The sequence below is a fragment of the Vicia villosa genome, linkage group LG2 (assembly GCF_029867415.1).
Source record: "Vicia villosa cultivar HV-30 ecotype Madison, WI linkage group LG2, Vvil1.0, whole genome shotgun sequence".
NCBI lineage: Eukaryota > Viridiplantae > Streptophyta > Magnoliopsida > Fabales > Fabaceae > Vicia > Vicia villosa.
The window spans coordinates 196,988,406-197,007,162 of NC_081181.1; the positions used below are offsets into that span (position 1 = coordinate 196,988,406).

Sequence of the window (18,757 nt, forward strand, 5' to 3'; positions counted from 1 at the left end):
AAATTAAGATTTCTATGATGAAAAACATAATTGGAAAGTTATCTTGGGTGAAAGTTATAAACAAATCATGATGTGATCTTCATCATATTATAACATAATTTCTAGACCTTATAGGGCATGCTTTTAGGACATGATAATATCATGATTTGGGTGGATTTAATCATTAAGATCGATCCATTATTATGTTGTATTATGCTTGATTCAGTGTGAAACACAAACCTCAGAGTATTGTAATAATTGTGGGGGAATAATCAAACAGTCAAGGATAGAAAGTAATGTTTACCCCCCATATTGTACATATTATTTAAAGAAATATTTTATAATTCGTTTAAATGTTCTTTCATTTTCTAAAAATTTATTTCTAATACTTAAGCTTAATGCAAAGAAACACACCTACACGAGTTTGGTCACACTATAATAGCAAGTTTACATAAATACACAAAAGTTAAAGATAACATCATTGATTTGAATAATGTAGATAAGGGGATACCATGATTTCCAATTCCAAACAACCCTTTCAAAATGGCCAATAACATGCAATCAAATAAGCACTAGAAAACACTTCTCCATAGCCATATCCAAGCCCACTTCCAATATTTGAGCTCCATCCAAATACGATAGTAACTAATGTTGTAATTTGGACAAACAATATAGTTGTACTAGGTAGAAATATTGGAGACTCGTTGAAACTAAACCTACCATCACAAGGAGATGATTCATTTTTCTTTGTTATTTCAAAGACAGGTTCAGATATACGTAGTCGCTTAAGTATGATGGCCAAAAATCCAAAAAACCAAGAACTCGTGGTTGTAATTCTTATCATCCTCTGATTATTCCACATGTTCTAATTGTCAACCCCTGTTTTTAAGCTTTCTGATAAGGTAGATATGTTGTAAATCATAAACAAAGAAGCTGGGGTAGCCAAAGTTTCTACACGATATTAGTAAAAAGGTAAAATAAATTAGTTATTGAATTTAGAAAGAAAAAATAATAATAAAAATCTCATTAAAATATGTCCAGACTTCAATATATGTTAGGTCAAACTTGTAGATAACATGAATCATAAATGTATTGTTCTCACCTGAGGCAAGAAAGCAGAGTTAGTGAGGATGCAATAGGCAGGTAGAGAAGTGTAACAAATTTCAGGAACTGATCTTAAGGCCCAACTCCAAGATCCAAACATACCCCAAAGCCTGTCTAAATTGAAGCTTACCATAGAAAAAATCCCAAAATTGGGTTGTATTTACTGACTAGAATATCAAACATTCCTGAAGCCATCTTTTTTGTTGGATCATATTTGTTATGTTATCTTGAGGCGAACAACCCTTAAAGGAAATTGGGTCTGGTGAACATAATTCAGATCTCCAACCTTTTATATGAATGTTCAGTCCAGTAAGCACATCTTCTGATGTCGATCCATATAACCATCCCACCTAAATAATGTTTTCAAAACACTAGAATATTAATTGAATTCATGCTTTAAGTTGTACCTATTTTTAATTCACGTTGTCTATGTTGGTCACCTGTTTACCCCAGGTAGTGTTATGTTCAAATCTGCAACTAGCAACCTCTGTTGCATCCTCGAGTGAATTGCAAAGTTTATAATTGAGATTTGATACTTTTCCTTCCAAAGCATGAGTAGTTGATTCTAGAAATCTCTTTGAAGTTCCAAATGTCACCTTCCATTTCTAAAAAAGTAAATAAAAATATGCATCTCATGATTAACACACGTTTCTGTCTAAACACTTTCTTTTTTAAGAAAAATGACCTAAAAACTCAATAAAGAACTTCAAATGTTAATTTTGACTCATCTCAATTACATATCAAAACACTTTAGGTTTTATTAATTTATATAAAAAATATATATGATATAAAATTTTTATTTTATAGTAAATTTTCATAAAATATGAATCTGAATTAAAGTTATTGATTGGATAATATCACACAAGTTTGAATGTAGAATAATAAGTATACATACAATTTAATATGAATTACCTTTGATAACACCACCATATTCTTTCCATTTTGAATATCATGATTAGGAGAAAGGCCATAATTACTTTTCTTCTATGAAAGCAATTTGTTCCAGCGTATAGAGTCCCTTGAAGTCCTCCAAATCCTCCTCCCACATACTATATTGGACAAAATAATAAAATTAGCTTGACAATTGTATTTCCCTCACTAAAACTTATAAACATAATTAAATATCATTTTTTTAAATATTGAAATATATTAAATAAGTAAAATTTTAAAATATTTTTATTGCACAAAAAATTTGGAATACTTCGCATGTGAATTTTTTGCTAAAGAGATTTTTGCATGGATCAAAAGTGATTTTTTTTACTTAAATGAATGGATCGCATAAGAGATTTTCACATGAAATTCACCTCTTTAAAATGAGTCACCTCCATTTCTGCTCGGATTGCAGATCAACGGTAAGATGAATTTACAGATTTTTACTTTGCTTCATTTAAAAAGATAAATTTATAGATTTGTAAGAATATATGTGTGAGGATGAAAATTCATAGATTTTCCATTTAAAAAATATCACGCACCAGAAACAATGTCACAAGTTGATTTCCAAAAGGATCGTCTTTTAGCCCATCATAGAATTGTTGGGGAAATTGAACAAATGCAACTTCTTTTTCTTCTTTTGAATCTAACAAAATGCACATTGCATGTAGAGCAATATTTGGATTGTTCACATGCATGTCACAGTCTAAGTTTAAGATGAAAGGAGCATTTGTCATCAATCCAGAAACTCTTGTCTGTTCAAAATACAAATGATAAAAAAAATCCAGCTATATAAGAATGCATTCAACAAATTAATTAAGAGGAAAACATAAACTTACTAGCACATTCATAGCACCAGCCTTGTATTGGTGTGGATGTTGAGGCCTTTTCTCTCTAGATATGTAGATTAAGTGAGGCAAACCATCTTCAAGATTTTCTTTATTTTCCCATATCACCTACAAAAATGAGGGGAAAACATGTGTTTTGATTCATGCACACTTTAAAGAAAGATGATAATGCTTGATGGTTTGTGTATTAAGTTTTTCAAGCAAATATATCAATATTATGAATACTCTTACTCCAATAATAATTAGAAGTTCCAAAAAGAAAAATTTATCAACATGAAGTATATTTCAGTTAGTTGAATTTTTCTAGATTTATACTTATTAGGTTTAGGTTCAATGCTAAGTGGAGATCCTGCTTGCGTACTTTCTAAGAATATTGCGGTTTTGTTCAATTGTTGTCCGACCCAAAAATTAGTATCCAAAGGGGCTTGAAGCAATGTGACCCCTTAACTCCTCTCATTTTCCTTCTTGTGGCGGAAGGCCTTAATGGATTATTTTCTAGGGCAATGGGTATTGACCTTTTTTCTGGGTTCTAAGTGAGTTCCTTGGATCTGAGTGTCTCCCATCTTCAGCATGCAGATGACATGGTTATTCTTGAAGAGGATTCGTTTGAGAGCGTTAGTCGATTAAGGATATTCTTCCGAGTTTTGAGTTGACTTTGGATTTTAAGTGAACTTTGTGAAGAGCAGTCTCATAGAAATTAATGTGGATCCATCCTTTTATGGATATAATTGGTGAATTTATTTAATCCAAGCTAAAGGACCATTGCCTTAAAATACCTAGGGTTACCGATGAGGGCTAATCCTCGCTTTATGTCTACGTGACAACCTTTAGTGAGTGTAATTATATACGGTTACAATTGTGGAGACATGGGTATGTTAGCCTAAAGGGCTTAGATGATGGTACTTAACATAATCCTTCAACTATAATGCTTAACTATTTTTCCTCACCTGTATGTAGTAGGGTTGTTAGTTTTCATTTTTCTTCTTCATAATTAAAATGAGTTTCTTATTTAGGTTCTGGAGTGGTGGATTCGTTCGATTGATTTATGAATAACCATAGTAAGAAAGTAGGATAATGTATTCTTACCTCCTTCTAGAAGGATCTGTAGGCTTAGTGCACTCTTGTGTGTGTTACGTTACTTGAGCTTTTAGTATATGTGATCAACAAGAGTGGTATGTTGGTCATATGGTATTCTTTGAGATGGGAGTTTACTTTGGATTTGAAGTGGAAGAGAATACTATATGCCTATCGGTAGGAAATGGTCTCTAATCAGATGTTAGTTATCATGGATGTAACCCTCTCTTTGGATTCTAATAGGTATTATTAGTGCCTCTCTAAGGATAGTGTATTTTTTTTGTCTCAGCGTAATTAGGGTTCTTGAGTGTGACTTGTCTAGTGGTCTTTTGGAAAACCTAATGAATTCAATCTTCCTCTTATTTGAGACAACTGAGCACCCTCTAACGTGATTGTTTTCTCTTAGATTCTTCTCTAATAGAAGGTTCATACTATGAACAACCTATTTAAGTGTATGGGATTAATGTATCTTGAAGGTGTTTTGTGCCTATTATGTAGAGGGTCCTCTGCGTCGATTCTTCATCTATTTATGATTTGTTTTGTAAAAAAATTTAGATGGTTATGGGGTGGTGTTTTGTTCTTCCTAGGAATCTTACTACTATTTTTTGGTCGTTAGATCGTTGAGTGGGAAGTTTAGGGTGAGGGGTGGTATGTCAATTCGAGAATTTGATCGACATGGAGAATAAGGAAAACAAGAGCATATTCATAGTTTAGAAATATATATTGATAGACATTAACCTAAACCCTAAAGGGTGAAGTGGCATTAACCTTGTGGTAGATATTTCTTGAAGATGCTTTGGAGAATAACTTTATTTTGTTGATGATGGTTACTTTAGATTAAGATTTAGCCTTTTCCATATTAGGGTTGTATCTTGCTTTGGTTTTCTTCTTTTGGTCCAAATATTTTACTTTGTCAATGAATTTTGGCTTTTGTTGTAGTAATTTTTGTTCATTCTGTATGTACTTTTTGGAATCTTGTTTATATATATATATATATATTGTGTGTGTGTGTGTGTGTGTGTGTGTGTGTGAATTTTTCGTGTGAGTAAAATCATGTATTTTTTGGTTAAAGAAAGTGTTCAAGAAAACTATATTTCTATAACTATAGGTGAATAAATGGTATGTGGTATGTTACTTACTTGGTCCACAAAAGGTATGACACTGTTTAGTTGTAGAATTTTAAAATAAAATTTACAAAATTTTGCAATGATAAATGTATAAAGCATGAAGTCATTGCACCCTATACATCAGACATAATGGTATAGCTAAGAGGAAAAATATAAGTATACTAAGCATGACTAAGAGCATGTTGAAAGCTAAAGATATGCAAGACATTTTAGGGTGAAGTAGCTTCGAAAACAATATACATTTTAAACATATGTCCAATAAAAAAGATAGTCGAGAAGACATGTTATGAGGCTTGGACAAGACATAGGCCAAATGTCAGTCATCTTAGATTTTTTGGATCAATGTGTTCCAGGCATGTTATTGAACAATTGAGGACGAAGCTAGATGATCGAAGTCAGACCATGGAGCTTGTAGGATATCATTTGAATGGGGCATACAAGTTGTATTTGCCAAACGATGAAAAATTAGTGATCGGTAGAGATGTTCTAGTGGAAGAAAGCAAATGGTGGAACTTGAGTCATGGACTAGTTCGACATGAGTCAAATATAGTCACAACTGTGTTTGAAGAAAACCAACAAGCTGAAGCCACGACCACTCGGAACAAAGAACCACTGGTGCAAAATGTTATAAGATTTGTTAGAATTGAGTCGACAAGGATAACTAGATATGAAAGATTTCAAGATCAAGCAATTGATGCATATGGTGAGCTCATAGAAGAAGCAATGATGATGACTGAATCAGAACCAATTAAATTGGATCAAGACATAAATGATTTGAATTGTTAGCAACCATGTAAGAAGAACTCGGGATTGATGTGAACTAGGTCTACAAGTTTAAAGAAGGCCAAACGGTGAAATTTCCAAGCATAAGGCAAGACTAGTGGCGAGAGGTTCTTTTCAAAAACTTGGTATTGATGTCGGCGAATTCTATGCACCTATTATAAGGTTGGAGACAATCAGAATTATTGTGTTGACAACAACATATGGAGGGTGGAAAATACATTAGTTGGATGTCATATCAGCATTTCTGAATGGACCTTTGGAAGAAGACGTATATGTTAGTTAACCACCAGGATTTGAAATCAAAGGGCAAAATTCGAAGGTGTCCATATTAAGGAAAGCTCTATATTGCTTGAAACAAGCCTCGGGGTTTGGAATAAGAGAATGGATAACTTCCTGATCGAATCAGGTTTCACAAAGTGTGTCTCTGAACATGGAGAATATGTCAATGATGCAGATAATATTAGCCAAATCATTTTATGCTTGTATCTAGATGATTTGCTGATCACAAGTGCAGATGAAATAGAGATAAGAAAATCACGTCAAAGTTGATGGATGAGTTTAAAATGTGCGACCTAGGGAAATTGTCATATTTTCTTAGGGATGAAGTTTAAAGACACGAGTGAAGGAGTGTTCTCGCACAAAAATAAATATGCTTAATATATCTTCAAAAGGTTCAAGATGAGCAACTGTAATACAACTGCCATGCCATTAGAGTCTGGAGCAAAGTTGAGAAAGGATACAAATGATGAGTTTGTAAATGCAACATTATACAAATAAATCATTGGATCCTTGAGGTATCTTTGCAATACCATACCAGATATATCTCAATGCAGTTAATAGGGTGTTGAGATACATAAAGGGTATGATTGATCATAGTGTAATGATGCCAAGACAAAAGAAAACCAATAGAGATACATAGGTATATGGCTACACTGATTCAGATTTCAGTGGTGATCAATATGAGAAGAAGAGTATTGCAGCTACATATTCATGATAAGAGGAACTCCAATCTCTTGGAGCTCAACAAAGTAGAGCATGATGGCTTGCTCATCGTGTGAAGTTGAGTACGTGGAGGCATCATATGCAACTTGTCAAGAGGTATGTATAGAGATGCTGCTAGAAGAGATCAAGATCATGGAACCAAAAAAATGAAGTTGTTTGTCGATAATAAGTCAACTATCGATTTACGCAATCATCCTATGTGTCATGGTTGGAGTAAACACATAGAGATGAGGTATCATTTTCTGAATCAAGTAAATAACGAAAAATTTGAACTTGAGTATTGCAGGTCAGAATTACAGCTAGTTGATATACTCACCAAGCCCTTGAAGAAAGTCAAGTTTGATAAGCTAAAGAGAAGCATCAGGATGAGAAGTCTTGAAAACATGAATTAATAGTCGTGTTAGAAGATGTAATTCATGTTTTCTCTAAGTAGTTTGTGTTCAACAATATTATGTTCGACATAGTCGAAGCAATCAGAGTCGACATAGTTAAGATAGCTAAATAGAGTTATTAGTTGTATTTGAGAAGTTAAATACAACATATATATGTTAATTTGAAATGTAATTTGTATGTTTTGAATTTGGACTGTACGTTTTGAGTTTGGGCAGGATCTTCCCTGATAATTTGGAGGCATTGTGTCAATTTTAAAAATTGACCCCAATAAAAAAAAGATAGATAAATAATATATAGAAATTAATACAAATTAATACATTTATATACAATTTTAAAAATTTTAACATTTTTTTATAAAATAATACATTTAAATAATAAAAGTTTAGGCATCATGGATGAATTGAATCATTAACCTCTGAAAAAAAAAGTCTTCTTTATCATTATACTAATTAACTTACATTACATATTAAATTGAACAACTAATATTTATTTATTTATTTATTTTAAATATATAATTTATAAAATGTAATTTTGAAGCTTTTTTTAAAGGTCGTGGATGTGGTTGCCCGGACCCAAAATCAGTCCTGAGCACGAGCCTTAATTAATTAATGTTGTAATTCAATATAGTTATAAAGTTTTAACATAAGTTTTACTCTCTCCGTGCTAAAATATAAGAAGAAAAAAAGTATTTTTGTTGTCCCAAAATATAAGAGAAAAGATTATCTTTCATTTTTTTCAAGATAAAATTATATGCAAATTGCATTTAACTTACATTCTCTCTCATCATTTCTATAACTAACAACTAATTAGAATTTTTTTACATCTTCCAAAACATTTTATTTCAAGAAAAATATAAGTCAAATGATTGTATTTTTACTTTTTATCTTAATAATCGTGTGATTTTTTTTCTTAGAATTTGGTATGAAGGGAGTACTTAATAAAATTCTCTCTTTGTGAATGCAGTTTTATCTCGTCTCTCATTTCATTTTCTTCAATCTTGGTATTCCAACATGATTGATATATTTTTAGCATCATTTAAGTACTTTTCTTGGATTATATTTTTGTGGCTTATTTTGCTTCTGTTGTTTTCTTGGTTTGCATGCCTTGTTTGTTGTCTCCTCTATTTGTCTCAAAGTATATATTGTATTAGATTCGTGTACGTAAACACTTTTTTTCAATATATAGGTATGTTTTTCCATTTCGGTAAAGAACAGAAACTCACCTTTGTCTTATGTCGGTGATTTTTGTCGTCATATTGTGGCTTATTATGTTACGTATTAACTGTGCATATCCTTATTTTCTTGAATTAATATGTACCTTAATTATGGCTGAATGATTTCTCTGCTCTGTGTTTGAGAAAATAGCTAACTCTCCTACTAGAGGGATTGAATTTTGTGTTGCACTCTCTATTTTACCCTTCAGGTAACCATATTCTTCCTGCAAATAAAAACCAAAAAAAATAAAAACTAATTATATCTATTAATTATTTAAGTTGAAAAAAATTATTAAAGCGAAGTTGATGAGTTAGAAAAGCAGCATAATATGATAACCTTCATTTTTAACCAATCTTGATGAAATTCTGATGAGTCTTCTCTATCATCTTCATCTAAGAAATATCTAAAAGGTGCTCTAACTTGAATATCATATTTCTTACAAAATGGTACCCAAAGTTGAGCAAATTTAGTAGCTTCTTGAAGTGCATAAAAGGTAAGAGGTGAACAAGCATCATCAGAAACATAGCAAGCTAGTTTATTAGCTGGATAATCAAGTGCCAATAGTGACAAGACTGTGTTCACTGTGATTATTGGTGGTTCAAGAACCGGATCTGCTGTTGTCACAAACATATCCAATTCTGGAAGCTCAGATTCAGATACCCTTTGAAAAAATAAAAATAATAGATATTAATTATCGTAGTTGATTATTATTAAGGCTTATAACTATGAATTTAGAGTAGAAAAAGAAGAGAAGAAGCAATATACCGAAGCATGAGACGGTCTAGGTGAGTTATGGTACGTGCAGGAGACCATTTGGTGTTCATGGTGAGAATCCATGTGAAGGTGAACCATGATTCACAAAGTAGAGCAAGGACACAAGGGATGCTATAGTTTTTGTCATAGAAAATACGGTAACCAAGAAGCAAGAAGAGCAACAACAGAGTGAAGGAATCTATGACTCTTGAAAATGTGTACTTTATCCATATTTTATCATAGAGAGGGAGAGTGTTTTGATTCTCCATGTTTGTTCAACTCAAACAGGGGAGGGAGTGTTGGTTTATTTATTATTGTGACAAATTTGTCTTCTTTAATTATTGTTATCTGATTATGTGGTCCTTGTTGAAACTCTTACTCATATAATTATTAAGGCCTAACTTTTTACAATAGGAGAGAAATTATCCGGTACCTATGACTTCTTTTCACACCCCATCTTTAAAAAAAATAAATTTTATGTGAATTTTTATCTACCCAACTTAAAAAGTAGGGTAAAGTTATCTCCTTTATAAAATGCTTTAAAAAAAACAAATATTTATAATATTTTAATTAATAATTAAATGTGTTAAATGAGATGAAATTATGTGATTGATTGAAGGTACACTACCCAATTTTTTTAGATGTGGAGAGAAGTTGTCCCTAAATTTTAATCTTCTTATTATGTTTATCTTTCTAATTTTTTTTAACTTTTTGAAAAAGTGTAGGAGTACTCCATAAACCTCTAGAAATCTAAATAAGAGAAACATTATTTTTATGCGTTTTTGTGACACTTACACAGTAAAAAGCCACGGTTTTGCTTTTTCCATTATTATAATAATTATTCTTTTCATTTTTTTTGACATAAACAATACAAAATCATACCGTATTTTGGATGGTGTAACATATTATGTATGTTTTCTTGGGTGTCAAAAAATAACAATCGTCTGGAGGAAAATACCGATAGCAATAAAAGAGAAATTCATCATTATAATGAATAATAAATATATTTGGTCTTTTATGTATTGTTTAATGAATTAAAAAGAGAATTTTTATTTATAATAATGATCGGAAATAGTACCTCACATCCCCACACCTAGAGGTGTACAATCGGGTGGATAGAGTTGGATTCAGATTCAAAACTCAAATCCGTTCAAACCGACCGTTAGAGTAAAACAATCCGATTTCGTCCGACTCAGATTTCGGTTTTGGCAGTTGGCGGTTTTTGAGGTTAAAAATATTGATAAATAAAATTTCATTAAATCATGATTTTTTGCACATAAAAACTACAAAGTAATTGAAATAAAAATAGTCTCAGAATATCAGATTAACACCAAAATAAATAAAAAAACAAATTCAGAATAAAATACAAAATAATATATACTCAACAAAAAGCAAATCACTAATATTCTCATATAAAATCATCCGAATCAGGACACATGGTAATCTCAAAATGATGAACTAACCATTCTTGTATAGATCTATAGATATATCACTTGAAGATGAATCGAAAGAAAAATAAGGAATTATAATAATGAACAACTGTTTGAAGAGACCCTTAATTCAAGTAGAGAATAGAGTTCAAATATTGCAAAGAAGAAATACAAAGGTAGAAGATGAGAACATTGAATGAGAGATTGATATTTGAGAGGATGTTGCACAATAATAAGTTGGGTTTGTTTTTTTCAAGTGGGAGAGAAAATAGAGTATGTAAACAAAACTTTTATGTTAAAGTAAAATAAATATTTGAGAAAGTGGAAACGTAGAGAAATCACACTCTTTAAGAAAATATAAATATAATAAAAGAACGAGTTGTGATTTCAACTTTTCAAAGCAAATGAAAATAAGTAATTGCTCTGTAAAAAGTAAAGGCATTAAAAGTTATTGTAAGTTCACATTGAAAAGTTTGAATCTCAAAGTAACCACATCCATCATAATCAATTTGGTGGTATAAATGGAACCTATTTAATATATTATATTTCTTCACACTTAAAATATATTTTTCAAATATTTATAACACTCTTTTAAAATGGTGAATTCTTATCTACCCAACTTAAAAAATTGGGTAGAGTTATCTTCTTTGTAAAATATATTGGGAATAACAAAAAATTGTACTATTTTGATAAACATTAAATATGCTAAAATTAAGTGGCATTTTGTGATTGGATGAATGTACACTACCCAACTATTTATGATGAGTAGAAAAGTAGATCCTATTAATCTTACAATATCCTCCATATCACTTTATTATTGATTAAAAGAGAAGAAGAAAAAAATCAAAATCTGCCAAAGCACCGTGGCTGCAGAATGCAACGGTGCTATATTAAAAGCATTACAAATGCATTAAAGTATTAATATTTTCTAACATGCGTGGCTTTTTAAATTTAAACCACCACCGATAATGATGCTCTCAATCTTTTTTATTCATATCAATATAAAAATTGAATGGAAGAGTTGTCAAATATAAACACGCTCGATTTTCAATTTATGAAGGATTCAAGTTTGAGATTCGATTTCGACCGTAATAAACCATTAAAAATCAGAAAGTGTGAACCGCGGTTATATCGGTTTATTTTTGGTTATCCATTTCCTTTATTTATCGGTTATATCGGTTTGAGTTGGATTCGGTTTTTTGTCCACCTCTAGTATTAATACATATTCTTATATACATGGTTGGAAATATATAAATATTAGCTAGACCGCCAATGTTAGCATGGGTAGCCGTACTTTGTGGATATATAAATATCTAGACTTAATATTTGTTACTCGCATTTTTAGTAAAATTAAATAGATTAATTATAAATTATTATTATATCATTTTAAATTTTTAAGAACATTAAAAAAGTTTTCAAAAAATTTATGGTTGAATTATGAAATAAACAAATATCTATAATAATTATATAATGATTTAATATAGTTTTATTTTAAAATTGATAGTGTTCTGTACTAGACAAAGGTCTAAAGAGCGAATGCCTAAATTGATATCAATCCACTTCATATGATCCAAGCTATAACGAATATCTCTTGGGTTTCAACCAGCTAATCATATTATTGTTAATATTAAAAATATTGTTCTTGCAGGTTTGAGAGATAACCAGTTTGATGGAAGTGCTATTAGAGATCCTTGGGAGCATCTGACTCGGTTCTATGAAACATCTTCTTTGTGCAACCCATATGGAGTAACTGAGAGTCATATCAAGTTGAAGTTGTTTGAGTTTTCTTTAACAGGAAGGGCAAAAGACTGGCTACATTGTTTACCAAGTTGAACCATTCAAACATGGATTGAGTTAGAAGACAAGTTTTTGGAAAGATTTTTCACTACTTCGTAGTTTGTGGAAAGAAAGGTCGAAATCTCCGATTTTGAGCAGGATGATACAAAATTTATGCATGACTCATGGGAAGGATTTAAATTGTTAGTAAGGAGTTGCCCCAATCACAATATTGATAACACGGAGCAGATGCAAGTTTTACTAGAGGTTGAAAGTTCAGACAAGCCAAACTATGTTGGAAATCGTGTAACTGAGGGATTTACAGAAGGGGCATACTATGTTGGAAATTTTCAAAGAGGTAACATTTATTATAGTACTTATAATGTAGGTTTTAATGATAACTTGAACACCAAGTGGAGTAACAACCAAGGAGCTCCTCGAGTCCCCTCAAGCACCACAACAAATGAAACCATCACCACTTGAAGAGGCCTTAACCAACTTCATGAAAGTAACTCAAACAACTTTTGAACAAGTTAGCAAAACACAAGAAGACATGTTAAAGACTCAACAAAAGATGGCAACAAGAAGCAGGTGATTAATATTCAGATGCTAATGTAGGTGGAGGAACAAAAGCAAATGATGTACAACCTTAACTAGGACCATGGAGAAAGCTCGAACAACAACAATCAAAAGTAAAAGGGAAAGTCGAATCAAAATAAATATAACAATGAGTAGAAGGAGATTATGAGGATTGAATGAAAAAGAAGAGGAAAATACCTCTAAGGAGGGGAACAACCAAGGGTGTGAGAAGCTCAAAGACAATAATCAAAAGATTTAGAATTAAAAACACAAAAGAAACAATGATGAAAATCAATTCCTATAACCTGAAGAAGGATACAAACATGCTTAGAGCGTTTCGTATTCCACTTTATTTGTGGGATACGATTTCATTTCCGATTGCGACTTACTCGATTCTCGTTCTATGGGATGTACATATTATTGCTTGCGTATTTGTCTAGACTTGATTTTTCTTACAGGTGTATTGTTTTATTGTGTGGACGTGTCTGACACACACCACACTTCGAATGTGATTTATTTTCTCTGGGTTTCTTTGCTGCTTAGTTTGCTTTATTACAGATTGCTATTCGTTCAGTATACTTTCTTGAACCGATTTACTATTTCCGCGATTTTTCCTTTTGATGCCATGAGAAGTAGGAATGGAAGTCCTTGCCACTTGGCGGGCATACTGGAATTCCTCAAAGGAGGCTTTGTTTGTGTTTGTTTACTTTTGTGCTTGCAGGAATCATGATGCAATAAGACCTCATCGAAGGCCCCATCATTAAGTCCTCAGAGAAGGCAAGTGGGAAGGGTCTGTAATCGACCCCCACCAGTTCATCGAATCGGATTTCCACACTTTGTATAGCTCGCGTTGACTGACACTGATGCTTTGTGCATGCACGCACCAGTGTTTGAGTCCTTTTTTTGTCATTTCCCGGTGACATGATACCATGGTATAGACACCCCAATCCTCACAACTAGCTTATTTTCTTTGGTTGATATAACCCCTTGGCTAAAGTTCCCCTTTTACTATTTCAGCTTGTTTGCCTCGGTTGACATGAACCCTTGGCTAAAGCTTCCGTGTGTCACTACCTTGGCATGACCTTGGTTAGGTGTTTGCTTCTCGAGCGATGCTCGAATTGTTTGCTTTTATGTGATGTTTTCCCTGTAGGATTTCTAGGCTTAGCATAGAGTCCCCTTTTTGTATGCCAACTTAGGTAGAGATTTCCCTTTCGCTTTAAATTATCTTTTCATGCATATTAAAACACAAACCAACTCTTTATTTTTCTTTTTCCTCACGACGCATAAGAGCATGTTATTTCCTTCCTACCTCCCTTGCGTGAGTCTCTAAAGCTCGAGCTGCAGTAGGATGCGAATGTAATTATTCACCTAAAAAACCCAAAACAAACAAAACTAGTTAGCTGAACTATGGTAACTCTGATTCCTCAAAAAGGATACGTAGGCATTAGGGTAGGGCCCAGGAGAGCACAACTCTTTATTTTCCCTACATTTTGCATGCATTTTATTTCTTAACTTTAGATGTAGACCTTTACACCCATAGATTAGACAATAAGCATGGATCCCATCGAGTACGATGGACGTGAGGGGTGCTAACACCTTCCCCTTGCGTAACCGACTCCCTTGTCCGTTTCTATTGGTTCACGTTGATCATGCTTATCCTTCTTTCAGGTTTATTTTGTGTTTCATTTCGCTCTCTTGGAATAAATATACACGAACGGAGACTCTATTTCCACGCCACTTTCGTGTTTGTACTTGGACGGAAATCCCGGGAGCGACACCTACTCCTTCTTATACAACAATCAACGAAATATTGTCAGAACTCCAACATTGAAAAAGGTCTCATCTCTCATACAATATCATGTATCTCTTATAAAGGTACTGATTTAATCATTTCTTCTATATGGAATCTTGATTCAGGGGCGTCTGACCATGTATGCCCCTATATCAAATGCTTTTCTAACATCAAACTTATTGATCCCATCTAAATTCAATTTCCCAATGGGAGTCTGTCAACTTTTCAGTCACCATCACTCTTGATCCCTAGTTAATATTACACAATGTATTTTATATTTATGAAGTTAGGTTTAGCCTTATTTCTATTTCTAAATTATGTCAAAATTTTCATTATCATTTATCATTCTCACATAACTCATGTCACATTCAGGATGTGTCTACAAAGAGGATGATTGGCCAAGTGGTACAACATAAGAATCTCTACATTATGCCCAAAGTTCCTATACATCATTTTGTTCATAATGGCACACACTCTAGTCCCACTTTTACTTCTAATTATGATAACTCAAATAATACTATATTTCCTAGTATTCTATATATATGGCACCATAGGTTAGGCCATGCTTCTAATGAGGTCTTGCAACACATGTCTCAATCTTTTCCATATATCAAATAACATAAAATATTTCTTTTTTTTCCATTTAGCTAAATAATGTAGACAACCCTTTCCAATTAATAGTTCCATAACATCTACTTGTTTTGAATTAGTGCATATGAATATATGGGGACCTATATCTTTGTGGATTTTTCGACGACTTTTCAGTATTTTCTCACTATTGTGGATGACTTTACAAGATATACATGGACATTTTTAATGCATAATAAATCTGAAACTAGGACTCATATTCAGAACTTTGTTGCATATTGCCAAAATCAATTTCCTGTCACAAAAAAAAACCATTAGAAGTGACAATGGTAGCGAGTTCATCATGTCATCTTATTATGCATCCTTAGGCATTTTGCATCAAAGAACTTGCATAGAAACCCCTCAACAGAACTCTACAGTTGAAAGAAAACATAGGCACTTACTTAATGTTACTATATCCCTCATGTACCAAGCTAATTTACCTATTTTTTTGGGTATATTATTCTTTGTCATGCCACATATATCATTAATAGATTATGTAGTTCTACCAGTCAAAACAAAACAACCCTACCCTCAAGTAAAAATGAAATAGGATGCAAATGGGTTTACAAGAAAAAATTTCACGTTGATGGATCCATTGAAATACATAAGGCAAACTTAGTCGCCAAAGGCTTCACACATGTTGCAGGTATTTATTTCTTTGACACTTTCTCACATGATGCAAAGTTGACCACTGTAAGACTCCTTCTTGTCTTAACTTCATCATTAAATCTTCATCTGCATTAACTTAATGTTCATAATGCGTTTCTTCATGGAGACTTTGATGAGGAAATGTATACGTCCTTGCCCAAATACATCACACCTTCTTATCCAAGTAAATTTTGTCATCTCCTAAAATCAATTTATGATCTAAAACAATCTAGTAGCCAATGGTTTGGAAATTTTTCTATCGTTCTATTATCTGATGGATTCGAACAAGGCCCTATTGATCATTATATATTTATTCATCAATCTCCTAACACTTTTACCTCTCTACTGATTTATGTTGATGGCCTTGTTCTTGCAGGCAATAACTTGGAAATCATTAACAAGATCAAGACAACATTGCAATAACATTTCCTCATCAAAGATCTTGAAGAATTAAAATACTTACTATGCTTAGAAGTAGCAAGGAACAGCTCCGGAATCAACATTTGTCAGAGAAAGTAAACACTTGACATCCTCTCCAATGCTGGCCTCTTGGGATGGAAACCCGCTACCATTCCCATGTCAAGAGAAACAAGTCTGACATCCAATGCAGGAACACCTTTAGTATACCATACACCATGCAAAAGGCTTGTTGGAAAATTGATTTATCTTCTTAACACACCCCCTTATTTGGCTTGTTTTGTCCAGCAACTCAGTCAACATATGAGTAATCTAACAAACCAGCACCATAATGCTGCTATTAGAGCTGTCAAAATGGGCTATCCGGCCCTAAACGGGCCGGTCATGCGGGCCTCGGGATTTTCAGGGCGGGGCCCCAAAAGCCCATTTTTAAATGGGCTCCATTTTTACTACCCAGGCCCAGCCCTGTCTGGGCTGCGGGCTACCCGGCTCTAAATGGGCCTCGGCTCTAAACGGGCCTATTTTTAAAAAAATAAAATTTTCTCCTTATTTTTCTAATAACCATACAATTGCATGCAATAATACTTATATGTGTGTGTGTGTGTGTGTGTGTGTGTGTGTGTGTGTGTGTGTGTGTGTGTGTGTGTGTGTGTGTGTGTGTGTGTGTGTGTGTGTCAATTCTCATATTTAAATCACGATTTATAAATAATCTATATAAGTTACAATTATAATGTAAAACAACATATTAACTTAATTTCATCTATTCAAAATACATTAGAAATTATATTTAATTTTGCACACAAAATTAAATAACTTGTTCCAACAAATTTTAAGATATAAATATTCATGACAATTATAATTTTATAACAATCATAACAACAAACTGTTATAAAATTTTATAACAATTATAATTAGATTGATGAGATATTATTTTATAGCAAATTGTTATATATATGATTTGTACTAACTCTATCCTACCATAAAAAATTACATCATAACTTTTTAAATCTCATTTCAACCTTATTTTTAATTAGAATATATCATGGTGTCTTTTCTATACTATCTACATAATTATATTAGGATGAAACCTTTTAGTTTGAAATTAAGTCAAACCATCAACTTTTGTTTGATATTTATACCTTTATAATACTAAAAATAAATTAAAATACATAATATCCAAATTGTTTATAGCATACCTTTATGAATTAGGAAAGAATAATTTCTAGTTATATTAAAAATTTTAATTTTTTTCGAGCTGACGGGCTACCCATGGCCCATACGGGCCGGCCCATATTTTTTAGGGCTTTTTAGGGCCTGGCTTAAAAAGGCCCGGATGTAAATGGGCTCAAAAAATAAGGCCCAAACCCTAATTATTTTCTGGCCTAATGGACCGGCCCATGGGCTTCGGCCCATTTTGACAGCTCTAGCTGCTATTCGTGTATTCTGGTATCTGAAGCACTCTCTAGCTCAAGGAATGTTCTTTCCATCCACCTTTACTCTGCAACTCAAGGCCTTTTCAGATTCTGACTGGACCACGTGCCTAGAAACACGCAATTCGATCACGGGTTACTACATCTACTCAGGATACTTTTTGATTTCATGGAAATATAAAAAAAAAAACCAACGGTTTCACGTAACTCAATTGAAGTAGAGTACCGTTCCATGGCATCAATAGTTTGTGAACTTCAATGGCTCACCAACATCTTAAAAGATTTACATGTTGCCTTCATCCAACCTTTTCTCCTCTATTATAACAACGCCTCTACCGCCACATCACCAATATCTTTACATAGTCTTTGGACCTCAAACCATTCTCGATAAACCTCTTTAAGCTTGGTGTTCATTCCATTTACCCCCAAGCTTACGGGGGCTATTAGATGTATAACTAACTCCATTTGTATTTAGTTAGTTAGTTAGTTAATTTTAGGCTTGAGGTAGTTAGACTTTTAAGGCTTTAGTTATCTTTAGTTCTGGCCCAATTGCTTATATAAAGCAATTGGTCTCTTTCACTTTGTAACACATTATGCATAATATTTCATATTGAAACTTAGCCTAATGGGACTTTCGCTCATTTCTAATTCGATAATATATATATTTGTATAGTTCAAAAATTATACTATAGTGAAAATAATATATTGAGGAAACGACACAAAACAATATATTTGGACAATTTTAAATTTGAATTGCTAATATATAAAAGAATTAAATAAACAATTTGATCCAAACTAGATATGGAGATGATTGAGTATTTGAGGATGTTTACTTCTCAATAGATAAG

At 32.6% G+C, this 18,757-nt stretch overlaps 1 pseudogene; it reads right to left on the reverse strand.

Annotated features, from left to right (window-relative positions):
- Positions 1 to 394: 394 nt before the first annotated feature.
- Positions 395 to 9,543, reverse strand: LOC131651027 (cellulose synthase-like protein H1; annotated as a pseudogene).
- Between the last annotated feature and the right edge of the window lie 9,214 nt (positions 9,544 to 18,757).